Source organism: Notechis scutatus, chromosome 4 (genome assembly GCF_049901735.1).
Source record: "Notechis scutatus isolate UNSWTSFEM ecotype Mainland chromosome 4, rNotScu1.2, whole genome shotgun sequence".
NCBI lineage: Eukaryota > Metazoa > Chordata > Lepidosauria > Squamata > Elapidae > Notechis > Notechis scutatus.
Genome location: NC_142012.1, coordinates 89,861,415 through 89,882,893, shown reverse-complemented (window position 1 = coordinate 89,882,893; position 21,479 = coordinate 89,861,415). Strand labels below are relative to the sequence as shown.

The 21,479-nt window shown below is 38.8% G+C and overlaps 1 protein-coding gene and 1 non-coding gene across 2 annotated transcripts in view; one reads left to right on the top strand and one right to left on the bottom strand.

The window, feature by feature from the left end:
* The window catches only part of CDH23 (cadherin related 23), a 564,480-nt gene that overhangs the window by 51,041 nt on the left and 491,960 nt on the right, over nt 1-21,479 (top strand). The gene's annotated exons all lie outside the window — the stretch shown is intronic.
* TRNAS-UGA (transfer RNA serine (anticodon UGA)) lies at nt 18,107-18,188 on the bottom strand. Its single transcript has one exon. It is a non-coding gene; the product is annotated as a tRNA-Ser (tRNA).

The following is a 21,479-nucleotide window of genomic DNA, read 5'->3' as shown; positions in this document are numbered from 1 at the left end:
AACATTTGCAAGCCTTTGCATATTTAATAGAGGCATTGACACACTTTGGATTTTCTTGCCTCATGATCAACCCAGCTATGCTAGCTTTTTTTTATTTAAATAACTCCTATAACTCAGGTACATTAATAAATCTATTTTCTTCCTTCCCATTCTCTGTTCTGTCTCTCATAAATCTCCTGTCCTTTTTACCTCGATTGAGTGTAACTGTCTTCCTCCCCTTTTCCATGTGATACCTGGAGGAGTGTTAAGCAACAATTAAAGAGATAATTCCCTCTCTAATCACTTACATGAGTAAATTAGTCTTGTCAGGAGCTATTAAGACAGAGAGCTCGGAATTCATTAGGCTAGATTGGACCTATGGAGCTTCTGGCATTGCTGCTAGTCCAAGCTGATTAATTTCCTTGAAAACACCATCAATGCCCATCTGTTTCAGTTAGTCTTTAGAGAGCAATTTTCAGGTGGATTGACCCCTTCGTCAGTTATTTCACCCAGAAGTAATGACTGACACACACAACCTACTGCAGTGTGAAGAGTAAACTGTTTGAATGCGTGTGTGTATTTATATTAAAGTAACACATGCATGCAGATTCCCTCATCCAAGGCCTGCATCATGTATTTACCATGGTTTCAACACCGGGGAAGTTATTTTTCTCCACTCAGTCTTTCAGGACGCAGAATTGTTGTGCTCTTTTCCAGTTTTCAGTCTTTCTCCTGCCTTTTTCTGCATGGTTTAATATGGAAAGCGTGATGATGGGGAAATTAAGTTTCCGTTGCAACTTTTTATCTTCTCTGTAAAATTTGGGAACGATTACTATGAGGCTAGGTGAAATTGCTTTATAGTCTACCATTAGGTACTGTTGCTGAGACAATACACAAAAGACTTGAGTATCTTCTAATCAGGGTTTCCACATTTTTGTCATTTAATTGATTATATTCCAGGAGGTTGGTATCAACACCTAGTGACCATGTTTTATCCTCAGCTTGAGGCTTCATGATTTACAACAGTGCATCTATTGCTGAGTCCATTCACCTTTCTGATTCTCTTGGTTGACCTTTTCTTTCAACTTTCCTAGAAATAGGGACTTTGCCCTCCTGTAATGAGTCCAAAGGGAGGGAGGGAGGATAATTTAGTTTAGGTGTGCATGTCTCAAGTGAGAATTACAGATTAATTTGTTCTAACTAACCACACAGTTTATGGATTGTGATTTTTGTATAGTTAGACCATGTTTATTTCTTTAGCGTATGGCACGTGTTAGCCAGGGATCACTGAGGTGGCTGCCTGCCTCTGTGAAAGGAATTTGTTTGGGCAGTGTTATCCTTACCTGAATGCCAGTAGATATTCTTGTCTGCCTGAATGCCAGTAGATATTCTTGTCTCCCCATGGTTTTACTTGCTCACAGGAACCGAGCTACCAAGCTGTCGACCTCAGTGGTGCACAGGCCCAGTGTCTTACCATGTGAGCCACCGTGTCCCCTTAGTTAGGGTTCCCCAAACTTGGCAACTTTAAGACGTGTGGACTTCGACTCTAAGAATTCTGGGAGTTGAAGTTCACAAGTCTTAAAAGTTGCCATGTTTGGAGACCTCTGCCTTAGCTAGACCATGTATAATTGACAGAGTGGATTATATCATAGATTTTATCCGTGATTTATTATTTTATTCTACAATTTTTAATTGTATATTTATGAGTGTTTTTATTTGTTCTGGTCTCTGGTGTACAACTGTAATAAAATTATGTTAGTTACTTCATTCGTTCGTTCTTTCATTCTATAATCCACTTGTTTGTTTTTGCCATCCATATCCACATCCACATTCCTGAATTTCTGTGCATTTGGCCCATTTCTGTTTTGTTCTTCATATCTTTCTATTGACTTTTCCTTGTTCCTTTCACTGTCCCTAATGATTCTTCTTCAGCCCTCCCAACTCTGCATAATGTCAGCCAGGACCTCCTTAGCGCTGTTACCATTATGACCATAAAAATAATTGTTTTATGATGTATATAAAATAGATGTACGGATGAAAATATGAATCCATGACAACATACAGTTGCAGTGTAAATACAGCTTTTGGGAGAACAAAAGACTTCTAATTACATTTAATACTTAATTGACTTTATATACTTTATTTATAATTGACTTTTAATACATGAGTCTTGGGACAAGTATAATTTCCCAAGACAAACCATGTACCAAAAAGCATACAAATCATGAGCTGCTTATTTGGATTTTGCAGAAGAATTAAAAAAAACAACGTATAAATGTTTGTATCAATATTGCTAACATTTCCCTATTGTGCAATTTACAATACGCTACATTCAAAAAATAAAATAATGTACAATCTTGTTTCCATCAAATAGACAGCATTCACATTCAGCTTGGACCAGTGGTGGGATTCAAATTTTTTTACTACCAGTTCTGTGGGCATGGTTTAGTGGGTGTGGCATGGTGGGCATGGCAGGGGAAGGAAAATCCCCATTCCTTCCCCACCCCGTTAACCTGCTTTCCAGCTCCATTCTCCTGTGCAGGGCAACAAAAGAAGACCCAGCCAATCAGCTGGGACGCGGGAGGCAGAGAATAGATGGAGGCGGGGCCAGTCAGAAGTGGGATTTGCCGGTTCTCCAAATGACTCAAAATTTCCACTACTGGTTCTCCAGAGCTGGTCAGAACCTACTGAATACCACCTCTGGCTTGGACTAAATGCATGATGGAATGCTATTATTCAGAGTCTTGCTTAACCTTTGCTGGGCATCAGGGATCAGATTGGAACCAGCAGCCATCATTGTTTATTTATTTATTTATTCAATTTTTAAAGCTGCCTATCCCACATGCGCAACTCTGGGGGAGATCAAAGACTTAAGGAACAAAAAACATTAATAAATCAGTTAAAACAACTTAAACATTTAAACATAAAATGTGGGAGGATTGCTGAGAAAGAAGTAAGGTTTCTCCCTTCCGCTGTCCAATTTGGATGGCATATATCTATCTGGTCTATTTGATGTATCCTTCATCTTTTTGTTCTGTCAGGTACTCAAGGTGGTTGGTAAAATTTAAAAACAAAACTGAGATACAAACAAGGTTGGGTAGGCATGCAGACCATGGCTGGAATTCTTTCCCATTCTTTTAGCCGAAAAAGGGCATAGGGTTTCCTTCTTCAGATGTTAATCTGTTGTTTCTCTATGGGTGGAAATGTGTATGTGGAGGGTCTAACCCAGGGGTTGGCAAACTTAAACACTCAAAGAGCCACAAAGGTCCTAGCCGGAAGCCCCACGTTCAATTCTGGAGCCGATCAGACTCTATGGCGACCCCTCACCACCATAGAGTCTCCTCCTAGCACGGCGTCCTTTTTCCTCTTAACTCTCCCTATCAATTGTGAAGCCAACTGGCAACAGGGAGCCGCAGCAGAGGGGTGAAAGAGCCACATGCAGCTCTAGAGCAGCAGGTTCCTGACCCCTGGTTTAACCAAAGCCTGTGTGCTTTGATCTCTTCTTGTGTTACATCTCTCTGTGTTTGTGTCTATTATGCACCGGGAAGTATAGGGCCAGCACTATATGGTTCATTTTGTGTAATGGTACAAAAAAAGAGGAGGAAGAATCCTTCCGTTCCCCAGCATTCAGTCTCAACTGAAGACGCTTCTTGGACAAGAAGCGAAATATCTTCAAGGAAAAATAAAGTCCAGTTGCCTTTTGAAAAAGCATCTTTGGGAGAACCGTGATCTTGGTGACTGAAAATCTCTAGAGACATAAGGCCTTAGAATGGTGCAATTACAGGTAGTCCTCAATTTACAACCATTCATTTAGTGATCATTCATATTTATAACTGAAAACGGACCGTATTTACACTGAAAAAGGTGATAGGGCCATTTTTGCATTTACGACCATTGTAGCATCCCCATGGTCCAGAGGTGGTATACAGCTGGTTCTGACCAGTTCTGGAGAACCGGTAGCATAAATTTTGAGTAGTTTGGAGAACCGGAAAACACTACCTCTGACTGGCCCTGCCCCCATCTATTCTCTGCCTCCTGAGTACCAGCTGATTGGCTGGGTCTTCTTTTGTTGCCCTGCACAGGAGAACAGAGCTGGAAAGCAGGTCAGTGGGGTGGGGAGGGAATGGGATTTTTGCAGTAACCATCCCCCAGGAGTGGGGAGGGAATGGAGATTTTACAGTATCCTTCCCCTGCCATGCTCACGCCCATAGAACCGGTAGTAAAAAAATTTGAATCCCACCACTGCCATAGTCACATGATCAAAATTCAGACACTTGGCAACTGGCATGTGTTTGTGACAGTTGTGGTATCCCGGGGTCATGTGATCTCATTGTTTTGACCTTCTGACAAGCAAAGTCAACAGAGAAGCCAGATTCACTTAACTGTGTTACTAATTTAGTTACTGCAGTGATTCACTTAACAATGGTGGCAAGAAAGGTCATAAAACAGAGCACAACTCAACAGCTATCTTGCTTAACAATGGCAATTTGGGGCTCAGTTGTGGGCGTAAGTTGAAGACCACCTGTGCAAGCATTTCAAGGTGTTGCCCAACGAGTGGGCAATGCCATACAAGTGCCTTGGATTTGGTGAGGGCGGGGATAGGAGTGGTGGGGTTTCTCTGCATTCCTTGGTAGGATCTGGTCCATATTTGACCACAATCTTTTTTTTTTTTTGCCAGCTTCTTTTTCCCTATGCCAGGGATGTCAAACTCTTTCATTGAGGGCCGAGGAATGTGTTTGACTTGAGGTGGGCGTGGCCAGGTCGACATCACTCATGGCAGGGGTGTCTGTGGCAGCCCGAGAGTTCTGCCAGCAAAAACAAGCTCCCGATCTCTGTTTTCGGCTGCTCTGTTTTCAGCAGGGGTTTGCAGGAGGCCATCACAGCTGAAAACGGAGCTTGGGCTGTGCTCTGTTTTTGCTGGCAGAGGCATCGCGGGCTGGTCCTTCACTGTTTCCAGGATGGCCCCATGGGGCAGATCGAAGCACCCGTGGGCCGAATTTGGCCCATGGGCCTTGAGTTTGATGCCCCTGCCCTATGCAATCTGATGCTTTTAATTTTCAGGGAGTCATCCTTCTGTGTGGCAGTCACAACCCCTTTACATAATGTCTTCCCAAAATTTCTTGGGGCTGGAAAGCATAACAGTGAGTTAATAACGTTTATCTGCAGTAACAACAAAGTAATTCTTGCTATTTGCCCTAGCACTGCCTTGAACTGCCCAACCTGCATTAATAACACTTAGTTTCTGAAAAAGTTTTAAAAAGTATCGTTTTCTGGGAGCCTGAAAATATGTATTTTTTTGTTTTAAATAAATGAAGCTTGCTTAAGAAATTTTTTTGAGAAACAATGGAAAGTAAAAAGATTACCAAGACATTCATTAATTCAGAGTGAAGAGATAGATAGATAGATAGATAGATAGATAGATAGATAGATAGATAGATAGATAGATAGATGATAGATAGATAGATAGATAGATAGATGGATAGATAGATGATAGATAGATAGATAGATAGATGATTGATAGATTGATAGATAGATAGATAGATAGATAGATGATAGATAGATAGATAGATAGATAGATAGATAGATAGATAGATCGATCGATAGATAGATGATAGATAGATAGATAGATAGATAGATAGATAGATAGACAGACAGACAGAGACAGAGAAGATCAAGGTGTATGCAATATTTACTAAAGTATTTAAGAATTTGTTTTTTAAAAAAACCACTATTGCCACTCGTTTTCAAAATTTCATGGGGGAATTTTGTGGCTTATTCTTTAAATTAAAGATGTTTCTCTGACAATATGTTTTTCCCATCTTTGCACTCCTCTCCTTCTCAGTGGAGGTCCCCATCCTGATGCATTTTTAAAGTCCTGGCAATCTACTGTTGAAGTGATATAAGACCTACAATCCCTTGACGTTGTGGATGCTGCAGTTATGAGAACTGAAATCTGAAAACATTTGCTGGACCACCAAGTTGCCTGTCCCTCTTGTGAAATAACGTGCAGCCAGATGAATGTGTAGGAGTCCTAACAATATAACTTTGATTGCTTTGCCTGCAGATTTCCTAGAGTACGTGAGACTTTTTTAAAATGATAAATTTCCATACAGTTCTCCTTTGAGATATTAATGGGGCCTACAGCTTGATGAAGCATGCTGGCATCGAGATAAATCAAGGTTTATTATTATCAAAAGAAACCTAGTCTTCCCCAAGGCTCCTGTTTGCAAAATGGTCTTGGTCTCAGTGAAATCTAGAGAGTTTACAGATTCAGAAGGTTTCATTATCATCTTTTTATCACTGCAGCTTGGCAGTTGTCAGAACCTGGTAAACTGAATTAATATTAATTATGATTTTCTCAAAGCAGCCAAACTTCAGGCTTCTTAATCTTTTCCTCCATGCCACGCCCACACCCAGTTTAGCAAAGGGGGGGGGAGTCCCGATACATCACATGACGCCGCTGGGACGATGTGAGTTTGACACCCCTGCCCCATGCCCTTTTCTGTTGAAAATTTCCCTGTTTCCTGTTGCTTTTTTCCCCCTAAAATTCATAATGATTTCACTTTGATTTTGGGTTGTTAAAAACTAGTCTCAAAGTTGCTTTAAAATGGCAACGAGACCTTCTTGATTTTCCTTGAAGACGGTTCATTTTTTTTTAATCCAGTACTAACTAATGGGTGGGAAATAGAAAGGATGTATACTTTTGCAGTCAGCCAGTCATTAACACTCTGAGGGTCATTGAAACCACTTGGGGGGGGGTTTAGTTAATTGGTGTGGAATTGTCTTGGGAGCGCTGAAAGGGCTTATTGTAAACAGGAGATAAATGGTATTGTTCCCTTCCCCCTCTGTTGAGGGAGGGTTTCAAAGAAATTCAAGAAAGTCCAGTTGCCTTTGAAAAAACCATGGCACGTTAGAAGCAGAAGTTGCTGTTGTAATGACGAGGCAGTTGAGTTGCTTGATCATGATCAACTGAATCATGATGATCTTTATTGGAGTCTAGTCTTGCATTTATACACATTTTTAGTTTTCCTCAATCACTGGTTAACTTTGGTTTCTGCTTAACTTTCATTACTGTTTATCATAGCAACCAACACAATTAATTATCTCTAGTTAAAGTCTAATATATGTTTACTTCCTCTCTCTAATCCTCCTTTAGATGAGTGACTTTGTTTGCCTGAGTTGTATTTGCTTGGAAACATTCTTTATCTGAGGTTTGCCATCCGAGATTGGAATATTCCTGCAATTACAACTCTACAAGTTGCAATGTGAATATTCATCTAATGTCAAATCTATATATTTGAATACTTTTAATATAGCACCAGCTTTTCTCTTCATGAAAGCAGTAAAAATTAATGAATCCTCCTGGTCTGTAATATATGAGATAATCTATTTAATACTGTCTTTAATACTGTTTATATCCTGAAGCTCTGCTTATCATTTATTCCAGCTCTACGGTAGTATTCCAGGAAATTTCTCGATTAACTTCTGCTAGGGAGCTATCTTCCTATAGAAGTTTGCCTGAAGACTTCTTTTCTTGTCTTTTTAAACAAAATAAAAATGTAATTGAAGGTTCTCAATTTTAAAAAACTCTTATATTCAGATCTCGGATAATGTAAGTTTTGGTTTGCATCTGTTTCACTGTAAGCATTTATGTAATAATTTGTTATTTACTTTTAAATAATAGTTTAGTACAACCATATTTCATGCATCTGCCAATGTCTTTTTATGTGATTGATCTGAAGAGTCTGAGGGTTCTGAAATTCAGACACTATTTTAATCTCCTATAGTGGCTTAATAGAGTTTTTAGAGGAATAAAAATGCAGGTTAGATTTACTACATACTTGGTGCTACCCAAATTGGAGACGGAAAAAAACCCAGGCCTGCTCTTTTTTTTAGTGGGGGGGGGGGATACATGTAGTAGATGCTTGGTGATATATTTTGAAGAGCATTATGTTTTAATTCTATGTTATTGGTGAATATAAGTCACTCAGGGTCTTTGGGAATTGAAGTGGCATAGAAGCCATAGTAAGAAACCAAATAAATAAATGATAGTTGAGCAACATAGAAGCCAAATAACTAAGCAAATAAATGACAAATTGTAAACTTCTCTTTACTTTTTCTTAAATGAAACTTTCAATAGTCTGTTACCTGAGTCCCATTATTTTACTGATTTGTTTATATATAGGACTTGGCCTATATATCATGTAATGACTGTGGGCAGCTCACAATAATAATTAAAAACATAGTTAAAAACAAAAGTACTTTTCTCGCAGGTGCCAGACCAATCATAATTCAACCACCATCCTAGTCCATTGTTGGGGGAAGAGCCAGATAACAGCCCTCCGGGAATATATATGACAAAATAACAGATAACAGATAATCAGAGCTGGAAGGGACCTTGTAGGTCATCTAGTCCAGGGGTCACCAACTTTTTGGACCTCAGGGACCACCAAACTCATACTTTTAGATCCCAGGGACCACTAACTGGTTCTGTGGGCGTGGCCTAATTTGTGGGTGTGGCTTGGTGGTCATGTGACTGGCTGGGCATGGCTTGTATGTAAATATTATAAATATTTATATAAATATTGATTTTTTTTATAAAAAAGAGCAACTTTTACCCAAAATCAGGCAAAGCAGGCAGGCAGATTGAGTTGCTCACAGAATCACAGATTCATTCAGAGATCTATCTATCTGCCATCGGCTAGCTCAGTCTGTCACATAAAATTTGCTTGCAAGCAAACTCATAAAATTACCTCACAACACACCATGCATGTAAATATTGAATTTTTTATAAAAAGAGCAACTTTTACTCAAAATCAGGCAAAACAGGCAGATTGAGTTGCTCACAGAATCATTTAGTGATCTATCTATCTGCCATCGGCTAGCTCAGTCTCTCAAATTTGCTTGCCGTGAGTCTGCACTGAATTTGCTTGCAAGCAAACCTTCAGTCCTAAGGGAGGTTTGGCTGTGCTGAGCCAAAAACCTAAAGACTCGCTAGAAAGCAAGAAATCCAACCATTTCCTGCTTCCTAGCTAATCTAAATCTCCTGGCACAGCAGAACAGATGATGGTCGGAAAAAGGAAAAATAACAGTTTAGCAGGCAAGTTTGCCGGGTAAGGAGTGAGTGGGTGGGGAGAGTTCCCGCGGGCCATGTGGGCGATGCAGCCTTGTGTTTCTGCGCAGTCTGGATTAATTGCTTTGGGAGGGTGTTTTGGGGGTGAGATTTCTCTGTGGCCCACCAAAATTTTCTCATGGCCCACTTTTGGGCCGCGGCCCACCGTTGGCAACCGCTGATCTAGTCCAACCCCCACCATCCAAGCAGGAGATCCTATACCATTTTTGACAAATGGCAGTCCAATCTCTTCTTGAAGATCTCAAGTGCTGAAGCTCCCACAACTTCTGAAGGCAACTTCTGTTCCATTGGTTGATTGTTCTCACTGTCAGAAAGTTTCTCCTTATTTCCAGGTTGAATCTCTCTTTGTTCATTTTCTATCCATTGTTCCTTGTCTGGCCTGCAGGTGCTGTATCCCTATGTGTAGGGATACCTTAGATCTCAGATGGAAGGCTGTTCCAGAGTACCACCAAGAGGTCCCATTGCAACATTTAATTAAGGGGACCTTGAATGATAGAAAATAATGAAAAGGCTATAAGTCAAAACTGAAAACTATCCATTAACATATAACCATCTCATTGCATGTATGGCAATGGGGAGCCAAGGTGCCCTCTCAATTGCATTGCAGTTGTCTCCAGAATTTATTTTGCTCCCAGTTAGAAAACCAGCAAGAAAAAAAAAATGTTGGAAATAAGGAGTGTTGTGAACACTGGCTTCAAAATTGGTCCATACTTGATTCCATCAGGTCCTCTGAGGCTAGGACGCAGGGTTCTAGAGGTATAATTTAGCCATAAACAAATATTGTGTCCACCTCGTGTGGCTGCATAAAATTCCATCTGAATGAAGTACAGTTTGACATGTTGCAAACTGGGAATAACCAAATTAACAACAGCCTGATGCCCTCCTCTGTATAGAAACGAAATCCCTATAATAATTCATGGAGATCCCACGTTGACAACGTGTGTGGAATATTCATTGTGGATGTGAAACAGAGGTGGGATTCAAATTTTTTAACAACCGGTTCTGTGGGCGTGGCTTGGTGGTCATGTGACTGGGTAGACATGGCTTAGTGGTCATGTTATTGGCTGGGCGTGGCCAACTCAATATCACTCGCATTGAGGCATGCATCTCCTCGCCTGGCCTCTCATGACTGTGGGGATGCTGCAACAGTCATAAGTGTGAAAAATGGTCATAAGTCACTTTTTTCAGTGCCATTATAATTTTAAATGGTCACTCCACACAAGCAAAGTACCAGCAAAGGAGGGGCAAAAAACTCCAGAGGCGTTCCTGAGACAGGAAGTCTAGTCCTGCCAAGAATGTAATAAGGGTTAACGGAGAGGCAGTTTCTGTAAGCAACACCAGAATGTTTCCTTCCTGTCTTCCTTACAGGATTAGCCCAGTAATTGCTTCTAACAACCGGTTCTCCGAACTGCTTAGAATGCTAACAACCGGTTCTAGCAAATAGGTGCAAATTGGTAGAATCCCACCCCTGATGTGAAACCGTACGTGTTGCTAGAGAGGCAGAATTGGCCCAGAGTTCTGTTCAGATTATTAATCTAAGATGTAAATCAAAGCTTAATTTTCACAGTTTCAATTCTTCCCTAAGAGCCTGCAAGTTTTTAAAGTACTTTTTTTCAGAATGAGCTCAAGAGTTTTAAGAATTAAATTACTGTTGGCAATTACATTGTTTTAAAACACTAGTTTCATGGCATATTTAAGCCCATGATTTATTAACTGTTTTGTGGCTAGAAACTCTGCTTGCAGATAAATATATATGGAGGGTACCTAACATTTTCCTGTTTACCTTTAAGTATACACAAGTGTATGCAAGTTTGTGCTTTCAGTTTGTAGCTTTCCTATATTTATGATGTATAGCAAATTTCCTTTCATCTTTATTACATAAGTAATGTTACTTAGATTGCAAGTCTGCTGAGGCTGTGAACATTTTAATGTGTCTGTATTGCTCTTAGAATTTATTTATTTATTGCAATATTTATGTCCTGCCTTTGGGGCAAAGTACAGCATCGCTGTTTAAAACAACCATATAGCACATTTCATTTGTCACCAATTATGATAATACTTTGTTTGCTTAAAAGTTGATAGAATGAACATAGTGCAAGCATAGAGAAGGTGTATGTAACAAGGGGGCTGATGGCATATTTTGAATGCATGTTGCAAATGATCATTAAATATCTTACAACAAACAATTAAAGAATTGTCCCAATCAGAAAAGTTTCTCTCCACTATATATGTAGGATTTAGGATTTATCACACTTAGGAGCCTGATAAAGGAATTCACTATAAAATATAGAAGCACAAGTATTAACAAAAGACACACACAGAGGGTAGTTTTAAATAGCATAATAAAACTAGGTAGGTAGCAACAAGTTCATTGTTAAGTTTTAAATATAGGCTAAATAACTTTGCTAACATTGTATTCTTTAAAAAATTATGTTTTGACATCATTGGAGAAGAGCAATTATTAGACTACAGTACTAAAAATGAGGAAGAGTCTGGATTTATTAATTTTATTTAAAAAGCTCATGAATGCTTATGTCTTTCAATAAAATTTGTTAGCTACAGAAGATAGTACCAGACTCCTTTATCATTTTTTTTAAATACCAGTAGAACTTTGGTGAAAGAATGTTCTGCATCTATGGAATTTAATTAAGTAGATTTATATGTATGAAAGTAAAAAAGAAACTCATATGTATAAATAGTCTCTCAATTTTATAGTTTCCGAAGAATTCATCTGCTAAATTTATTAACCATAAAAATGAGCAAACATTTGTTTAAAAATTGCAAATTAGTACTTGTCTGCTCTTTATATAATACATTTTTAAAAAATTGAAATAACTCAATGAAACATTAGCTTTCAGGGGCTGAAATCCAATTATACATAAATATACACGCCCACACCCCTTTAAAAATTAATTTAAATTTTATTTGAGGGGTTAAAATCATATTGTTTATTAATTAATAAAATTTTATTCCAGCAAGGTGCGCTGTCAAAATAATTTGATCTGTACAATGTGTTTTAACCATTATATTATTATTAACCCCATAAAAAAGCAGAGGTAACCTTTGTTAAGACATTTTGATAGTCAAATTCCTTAAATGTATTTGTTTGTACTGACAAGTATCAATAAAGGCAAGGAACACTTGAATAAGTGTGACCTTCTTTTAAGCTCTATATGTCTTGTTATACACATTCTGTTTTGAGCATCATAAATTCAATGGAAATATTTCTGCTACTAAAGGATTTCTGGAGGAATGGGGAAAAAAGCCCTATTAACTTTGACATCAATTGTTGAGAAGTTTCACCTATGTTAGAGATAAGAATAGTTAAAGATCTCCGCTAAAAATGTGTCTCTTGCAAGGTAGCTCTGGGTTAAAGATTATTAGTTCATTGCCTCCCACTTAAACACACATACACACACACACAGACACACACACAGAGGGTCATCTTACTTTAGGAACTTAATACTATCAGACCCTTTAGATAAATATGGTGAAAAGTTCCATCACCTAAGTTAAACAACTTCTAGAAACAATTGCAATATTTTAAAATATTTCACAGAATTCAGCAGAAATAATTAATTGAATGTATGCAGATTTTCATAGCATGAAATTCTAATTCGCTCCAGAGAATCAGTTCAATTCAGAGGTTAAAGTTGCAAATAAAAAAAAAAGAAAAATCCAGGACAGAAACAGTTTATGACTTGCACTATTAGGAGATCTTTCTTTCTTTCTTTCTTTCTTTCTTTCTTTCTTTCTTTCTTTCTTTCTTTCTTTCTTTCTTTCTTTCTTTCTTTCTTTCTTTCTTTCTTTCTCTCTCTCCCTCTCTCTCTCTCTCTCTTTCTCTCTCCCTCCCTCTCTCTTATTTCCATACAACTTAATTTTGACTAAACAAAGTAAATTCTTGGGAACATATCAGAAGGATGATATGCCACTTCAGAGATAAGAAATTGACTCATAATCATACATCTGAAAAAGGCATTAGGAATAGAAAAATAATAAAAGGCATTAGAATTGAAAAAGGTATAAAATAGTAGAAAAAGTTGATCTGTAGCTGATTCCTTCATTTTCACAGTTTTCATGAAATGTAAGGTTACAAAAATGTATTTGATTTGTGATCTCATGTGCATAAAAGCTATAGAAATACAATATGGGACCAGATTATAACCTGTACAAAATAGTGCTTCATGAAGAATGGTGAGAACAGTAAGTAGAAAGCTCTTCCCACTCTTCATGAAGTAGGTCACGTTTAAATACATTTTAACAACAAAGAGAAATTGTGTTTTTATTCTCTGTAAGGATTAGCAAGGTGTACTGAGGGAACTTGAAAGTATCAATCTTATTACATATCAGGAAGCAAAATTTGTCTTCCATAGAAGAAACAGACTACATTTAGTGTTTGACTTACAACCATTCATTTAATTCTTTTTTAAAATTATTTATTTGTCAATAGCTTACAAGATAATAAACATAAGTATAAATACAGGACATGGGTATGAATAATGGGGGACAATAGGTCAGGGATGGTAGGCATGATTGTGTGCTTATGTACGCCCCTTACAGACCTCTTAGGAAGCGGGTGAGGTCAATAGTGATTAGTTTGAGGGAAAAGGAGTGTGAGTTTGGGGATGTGACAACAAAGTCTGGTAGTGTGTTCCAGGTACTCTGTTGCTGAAGTCGTACTTTCTGCAATCAAGTTTGGGGTGGTGTAGATTAAAGTTTATATCTATTGTGTTCTCTTGTGTTGTTGCAGCTGAAGGTGAAAAAGTCATTGATTGGTTGTACATTAAAGCAGATTATTTTATAAACTATGCTTAAGTCAAACCATAGGCAGCGTAATTCTAGGTTGTCCAAATGCATAATCTCAAGCCAGGTGGAATAGGGTATTCTGTTGCGAACAGAGGAGTGTAGTACTCTTCTTGTGAAATACTTCTGGACACGGTCAATTGTATTAATGTCCGATATACAGTGCGGATTCCAGACAGCCGAGCTGTATTCAAGTATTGGTCTAGCAAAGGTTCATTTAATTAATTCATTTAATATAAAACGTATTTATATCTTTATGAGATCTCTAGGACCATTAATCAATTCTGGGTAGCTCAGAACAACTGTCAATTAAAACATAAAGGTAAGAGAGCAGGCCCACATTGTGCAAAATAAAACCTTGCATTCCCACCCAGATAGCATCAATTCTATATGTACTGGCTTTTACTCTCATCCTAGTCCAGGTGAAGAGCCGGGTCTTCGCAGCCTTCCAAAAGGCTAAGGAGATAGGGACCTCCTGATCTTAGGGGAATGGGCTGTTCCAAAGGGCTGGGGGGCAGCCACAGAGAAAACCACCCCAAAGGGAGAAGGTCGTTTAAGCATTGTAAGAAGACCTCTAAGCCTCTATGTTATTTTTGCTAGCATTTTAAATTGCAGTGCTGCTTGAGCAATTGGTTTCTTACGACAGTGTTTGTTAAATCTCCCAGGAATCTTTCCCACTGCAGGTAGTCCTCAACTTACAACAGCTTAGTGATCATTCGAAGTTATAACGGCACTGAAAATAGCAACTTATGACCGTTTTTCACATGGCCATTGTAGCATCCCCAATTCCCCATGGTCATGTGATCAAAATTCAGATGTTTGGCAACCAACTCATATTTATGAGAGTTGCGGTATCCTGGGGTCAAGTGATTGCCTTTTTCTACCTTTTTCTACAAACAAAGTCAGTGAGGAAGCCAGATTTGCTTAACAACCGTGTTGCTAACTTAACAACTGCAGTGTTTTGCTTAGGAGTTGTGGCAAGAAAGATCACAAAATGGAGCACAACTCACTTAACAACTATCTCGCTTGGCAACAGAAATTTTGGGCTCAATTCTGGTCACGTTGAGGACTACCCATATGAAAAGATAGGAAGGGCCCCCTAAGGAGCTTTGTTTGTATGGCTTATTGATATTTGCCACAGTAAAAATTAGAATTGCCATATTCGCTGCTGCTTCTCTCATTAGTTTGATGGGATTTTAATAGTGTATAATTTTTCTTCATAAACTGGTAAATAAATCTGATTTTGAGGAACACTGAGAGGGAACTTCCAGGGTCCTAGGACTACACTTTTAAGAAACACTGGATTAGCATACCATATTATTCCACTGAAAACCATTACACTGTTTTTCCCCCTCTTCTTTGATTAAGACAGATTTCTTTTGCCTGTGTGGTTTTTTTAAACAGATGTTTTATTGATGCTTTTTCATTATAAAAGGGAGGGGGAAATTCTCTTCTCCCCGAATAGTCTCTTTCACCGTCCTAAGGAATTCAGCCTTGTGACTGGAATATTGTCTGTCTGCCGTCTTGTCGGCCCCTGGTTGTGAGTGGCAGGTTATAGAAAGTAAATCAAGCAAAAGCTATTACATTCTTACTTCAGTGGAGTTTGAAAAATAGTCATAAATTAATGTTCAGTGCTGACTTCTAAGAAAATTCCATGCCATTATTCCAAAATGCACCAGATTGTAATTTTTTTTTTTTTTGTAAAGCAGAATTTAGCACTCCAAACAAAGGACGGGCCCAAGACTTTGAATCCTGGGAAACAACAATTTATAGAGGTTCAGTTCTTCTTGCCCTTTTGTACAACAAGAGCTATTCCATCACTTTAAATTTATATATTCTGGTATGAATAAGCCAAGCATTTTTCCTCCATGTGTCATACACTGCTAGTTTTACAACGGATAGAAAAAAGAGCCAACACATTACAGCCACTGGCCAAGTTCTCCTGATCCAACATCAGAAAATAAATTCAGGAGTTTGTAGAAGCTTGTTTCCAAAAAGACAAATAGTAATATATCAAACAGGGATGTCCAGGGAGAGAATAAAAAAGTCATGATGAGAGCATAACTGATTGATGTCCCTCTTCTTTTTAACATGCATGTCATCCAATGCATGTAAAGAAGGAGGATGTCCACTTGGCAACATGTCTACATTTCTTGATCTTTTAAAATGAATACACATAATATTTGAATTATTTTCTGTCCCCACCTAACCTATGTTTAGCTGTTTTCATATTTTTAAAAAATATTTCTGTGGAAGGGAGCTTACATGTTCAATGTTCAGCTCTCTTAGGTTTTATGGGTGATGCATTAGACAAAGGCATCTTCATTACTAGGTCATTTGTTACTATAACAAACAGTAACTCCTCACTTATGACTAGAACATTTGAGAAAGTATAACTCCTGAGGAGCCATGAGTAAGACCACCAAATCTGTAAAATTATGTATCTGCATCTAAACACGGACAACAACTGGAGACATGGAATATTTAGAGTTCTCTGTATTTCTCTACTTATGTCTGTATATATTTAGCCCATGTAAGGTAGCTCTACATTTGCTACGCAGTCTCAAACTCCTAAATTTGTACTAAATCAAAGAGTGAGAACTCATCCAGGCTCAGGAAACAATAAAACAGATTAAAACTCAAAGTCATATACATTGTAGCTAATACAAATGGAATACCAAATTGCAAAGTAATTTGAATGCTTTTACTTTTAATCTTTAAGTCCTCTAGGAAAAACAAATGCATTTCTACACTATCTAATGAGAAGATATTCTGTCTATCAGAGGTAAGGGATGGCAAACCCAAAAACTTAAACAAAAAAGTATCAATAACCACCCCCCCCCCCCCAAAAAAAGGGAAGGGGGGAAAAAAAAAAAAACAACACACCAAACCCCCCCCCCCCCCCCCCTTCTTCCCTTCTCCTTTTTTTTCTCCCCATTACCCATAACACCAAAAACAAAAAAAAAAAACCCAAAACCCAAAACAAAAAAACAAAAAAAAAAAAAAAAAAAAAAAAAAAAAAAAATGGGGAGGCCAAGGGGAATCAACTAGTCCCGTGTTGGCAAACCTATGCCACACGTGCCGGAAGTGGCATGCAGAGCCATTTCCCACAGCACGCGAGAGGTCACCTGGAAGAGCCTCACTGCGCATGCGCGCATGCCTCACCGCCCAACAGCCAGGTATCTGGCGTGCATGCACAGGGGGCGAAGGAGGGTGCGCGGGAGTCTCGCACGCATGCACAGGGATGTGCAGCATGCGAGGGGGAATCATGCACGCATGTGCAAAGATGCATGGCACACAAGGGGGAAATCACACGTGCATGCGCAGATGCATGGTCCGTGAGGGAATCGTACATGCATTTTGAAAGATGCATGGTGCATGAGGGGGAATCGTGCATGCATGTGCAAAGATGTGCAGCGTGTGAGGGGGGTTGTATGTGCATGCACAGGGAGTGTGGGGGGCAGCACGCATTGCCTTCTGGGTGTTGGTATGCAAGTGTGCGCAAGCGAGCATGAGCGCAATTATTGGCATGGGAGCTGAGAAAGGTTAGCCACCACCGAACTAGTTGATAAAAGCCACTGAACAACTCCTATCAAGAAGCTACAACTAGACCAGGAGTGTCAAACTCGCGTCGTCACGTTGTTGTATCATGACTTTCCCCTCTTTGCTGAATTGGGCGTGGCCGTGGCCAGCGGGTGATGCATTTGGCCCACAGGCCAACAGTTTGACACCCCTGAAGTAGACCATTCAAATCAATCCATAGACTCCAAAACCAATTAAGTACTTAATTGAAAAAGGGCCACGCTCCAGGAATGCTTGTGATCCAGGTGGAGCTTGAACCATGCAGGTAAACAGTCCATAATCTCAGGCTTCAAAATAAGGTTGTGGGATGAGCTGAAAGAACATTGCTCCCTATAGATATTTATTTATTTATTTATTTATTTATTTATTTGATTTGTCAATTGTTTACAAGATAATAAGTATAAGTGTATACATAGTTGTGAATACATGAGATGGGTACATATAAGAAAAATAAAAGAATAGAGAAACAATAGGACAGGGACAGTAGGCACGTTGGTGCGCTTTATGCACGCCCCTACAGACCTCTTAGGAAAGGGGTGAGGTCAATGGTAGACAGTCTAAGGTTAAAGTTTTTGGGGTTTGGGGAAGAGACAAAAGAAGCCCGCATACCGCAGCGAGCAGGGTTCGAACCTGCGCGGGGAGACCCCATTGGATTTCAAGTCCAACGCCTTAACCACTCGGCCATCGCTGCTGCATATCTGCCTCTGATCCTACCCATAAAGTCCTATGGCCCAGCTGGTCCTTGTCCTTATTCTGACTCGTAAGGAAGCTGGCTTTCCCAAGGAATCTGACTCTGCAACCTGACTCTCCCCTGCAGCTCATTCTTCTGTTCCTTCTCTTGGCATCATTGATGCTCAGTAGCTATGAATAATAGATGGTAGCTGCATAGCCTGAAAAATGTCACAGGAACTGGTTCTGCTTCAGCGTCCACTCCCTGCCCTATGCTCTGAGTCACAGCAGGCACCTCCAGAGCCTCATTATAATTTCCTGACACTTCCTCCTCCAGGGAAGGGCCCAGGGCAGACATGACAGATAGTTCTGAGTAATTGGCATTATTCAATGTCCCATTAACTGAATGTATCTGTCCATGCAGAATGGACAAGATTGAAATGGTGGGAAACCAGGCTCAGGTTTTTTTTTTTCATTCCTTTTTTATGTGAAGGTTAAGCATCTTTTCTTGTATCCAGTGTCTATATTAGCGTTTCTCAACCTTGGCAACTTTAAGATACATAGACTTCAACTCCCAGAATCCTTTAGCCCAGAGGTCTGCAAACTTGGCAACTTTAAGACTTATGGGCTTCAGCTATGCTGGCTGAGGAATTCTGGGAGTTGAAGTCCACAAGTCTTAAAGTTGCCAAGTTTAAGGACCCCTGTTCTAGCCAATATATTAGCTGAGGAATTCTGGAAGTTGAAGTCCATATATCTTAAAGTTGCCAAGTAGAGAAACATTGCTCTATATTCTCTGCTATTGTTTGTATAACACATCAACAGTGAAACAACTGCTTGTAATTACCTTCTCATTTCCTGAAGATAAAACTTTCTCCCTTTCACATTTTAATTCTGTCTTGTACTCAGGTAACAACACTGGACCACATAACTTTTTCCTCCCACCAGGAACTTAAATATCACCGTGTTGAGTTGCTTTGTAGGGCTATTATACTATTTCAATCTCAGATATGTCTTTTCTAATATAGAAATACTACTAGTAGACCTTAGTTGCATGTATTGAGAGTGAAACCTCTGATAGCATGAAGGAAAACATTAAGATCTGAATGTCTGGGACTCTATTCTTGCTTTTCTATTTTTAGACAGCTTTATATAGATGTATGTAATCAACATATTGCTAAAATTCTCCTTTCCATAACCTTAGGGCAACAATTTTTGAACAAGTTACCTTAAATGGTCTAATGTACAGATTGTGTCCCAAATCTGGGACTATAACTCTCACAGAATTGAAATCTGGCACATTTTACAAAATATTTAATGACATAAGCATCAAAAAGTATTTCATGACATAATACAAAATATCATAAAACATTTCCTGTGGTCAACTACTTGACATTTGTCTGAGTTCAAGATGGGGCTGCAGTCAAGGCAGATAACTTCTCTGAATGTCTCCCTGAATTGTTAAGAACTTTTTAAATACATTAGAAGCTCTGCCACCGTTGAAGGCACTGAGGATCTGGTAAGGAAATATCTCTGAAAGAATGACCCAAGGAGTCATGAGTTGTCTAGTAGTTTACTTTTATAAAGCTTCAGACCTGGCTGATCTTATCAGTGCCTAGGCAGTAAACAGGGTCAGCACTACTTAAAACTTGGATAGAAGATCATCAAGAATTGCCAAGGCTATAGGCTAGAATGGAAGTACAAAAGTAGATACAGAGACCTTGTAGGTCATCTAGTCCAACCCCTACCCAAGCAGGAGATCCTACACCATTTCCGACAAATGGCAGTCCAGTCTCTTCTTGAAAGTCTCGAGTGATGGAGCTCCCACAATTTCCAAGGGCAACTTCTGTTCCATTGGTTGATTGTTCTCACAGTCTGAAAATTTCTCCTTATTTCTAGGTTGAATCTCTCCTTGTTCAGTTTCCATCCATTATTCCTTGTCTGGCCTTCAGGTGCCTTGGAAAATAGCTTGACCCCTTCCTCTCTGTGGCAGCCCCTCAAAGACTAGCCATGCCAGTACACAAAAGAAAGTACACAAAAGAAAGTACACAAAAGAAAGAAAAGCCTAACCTGTTCCATATTTTTGCTAAGAAAATTATACAATTATGTCCGGGTAGTCACGGGAATGAACTTAGAGAAAACTTCTCTTTTACTTGGTTAGCCACATGGAGAACATTTCCCCATTTGCACTTCCATGCCATGGCAAAAGATTTTACCTCTTCTATCCCAAGTAGCTTTCTTCATTTTGTCCTTTAAGTTACTCTTAGTTGTACTTGCATTCAAATAATAACTTCTCCCTTATTCTGAAATTGTGAAAAGCAGCCAAATAATATAAAAGATATTAATCTTCCTTGGAAGTAACTTGAGTGGCTGCATTGATTTGAAACAGAGACACACAAGGGAGTGAGAGTCAGAAATGAGTTCATCAACTCTGTTGCTTGTCAGGTTTTCTGATAATTAAAAAAAACGGGTGGATAGCGTTAAGGAAAGGGTCTAAATTTTAGAGGAGAAATATACCTTCTCTGAATAGCTAGTGAGACAGTCTTGATTTTACTTCATTGAGTGGCTGAGAAAATCTGGAAAAAAATGTAGGTGTCATGTCTCTGATGTTATAAGTGAAAGATAGGAATATGGAAAAATACCCAAAGTCTTCATTCATTTGTGGTCACAGGCAAGTATTCACTCCACTGATATGCAACTTCCTAAGTCTCAGAATATCTCGGATACAGTTCAGTTTCTTCAACTGAAGATAACTCTATTCATATTTGATCTTCATTTGTTATATCTGCACCACTGTGCTTCCTAATAGATTACTTCAACCACACTGTCCTTCTCTGGTCCGAATATCAGAATAACTATGGTAGCAGAAAAACTAACAGAGTAACAGAATAACAGAGTTGAAAGGGGCCTTGAAGGTCTTCTAGTCAACCCCCCTGCTCAAGCCAGAGGCCTAAACCATTCCAGACAAATGGCTGTCCAATCTCTTCTTAAAAACCTGCAGTGATGGAGCACCAAAAACCTCTGGATGTTATACATCTGTATAACTATGTTTATTATGTTTATTAATATGTTTGTTTATTAATTTATACACACTTTATACATTTTATACACACACTATTAATATGTTTATTAATATATTTATACACACTCTCAAGCTGTAGTGTTTTTTTATTCTTTTGTAATGTATTTTTGCAATAATTTTTGCAATACATTCTTTTGTGTGTTTCTCTTTTTATGCTAGACTTTTTATTTTCAATACTGTTTGTTTTTATTTTTATCTTATCAAATTTCTGAACCAATTAGTCTTAGAAGTTTT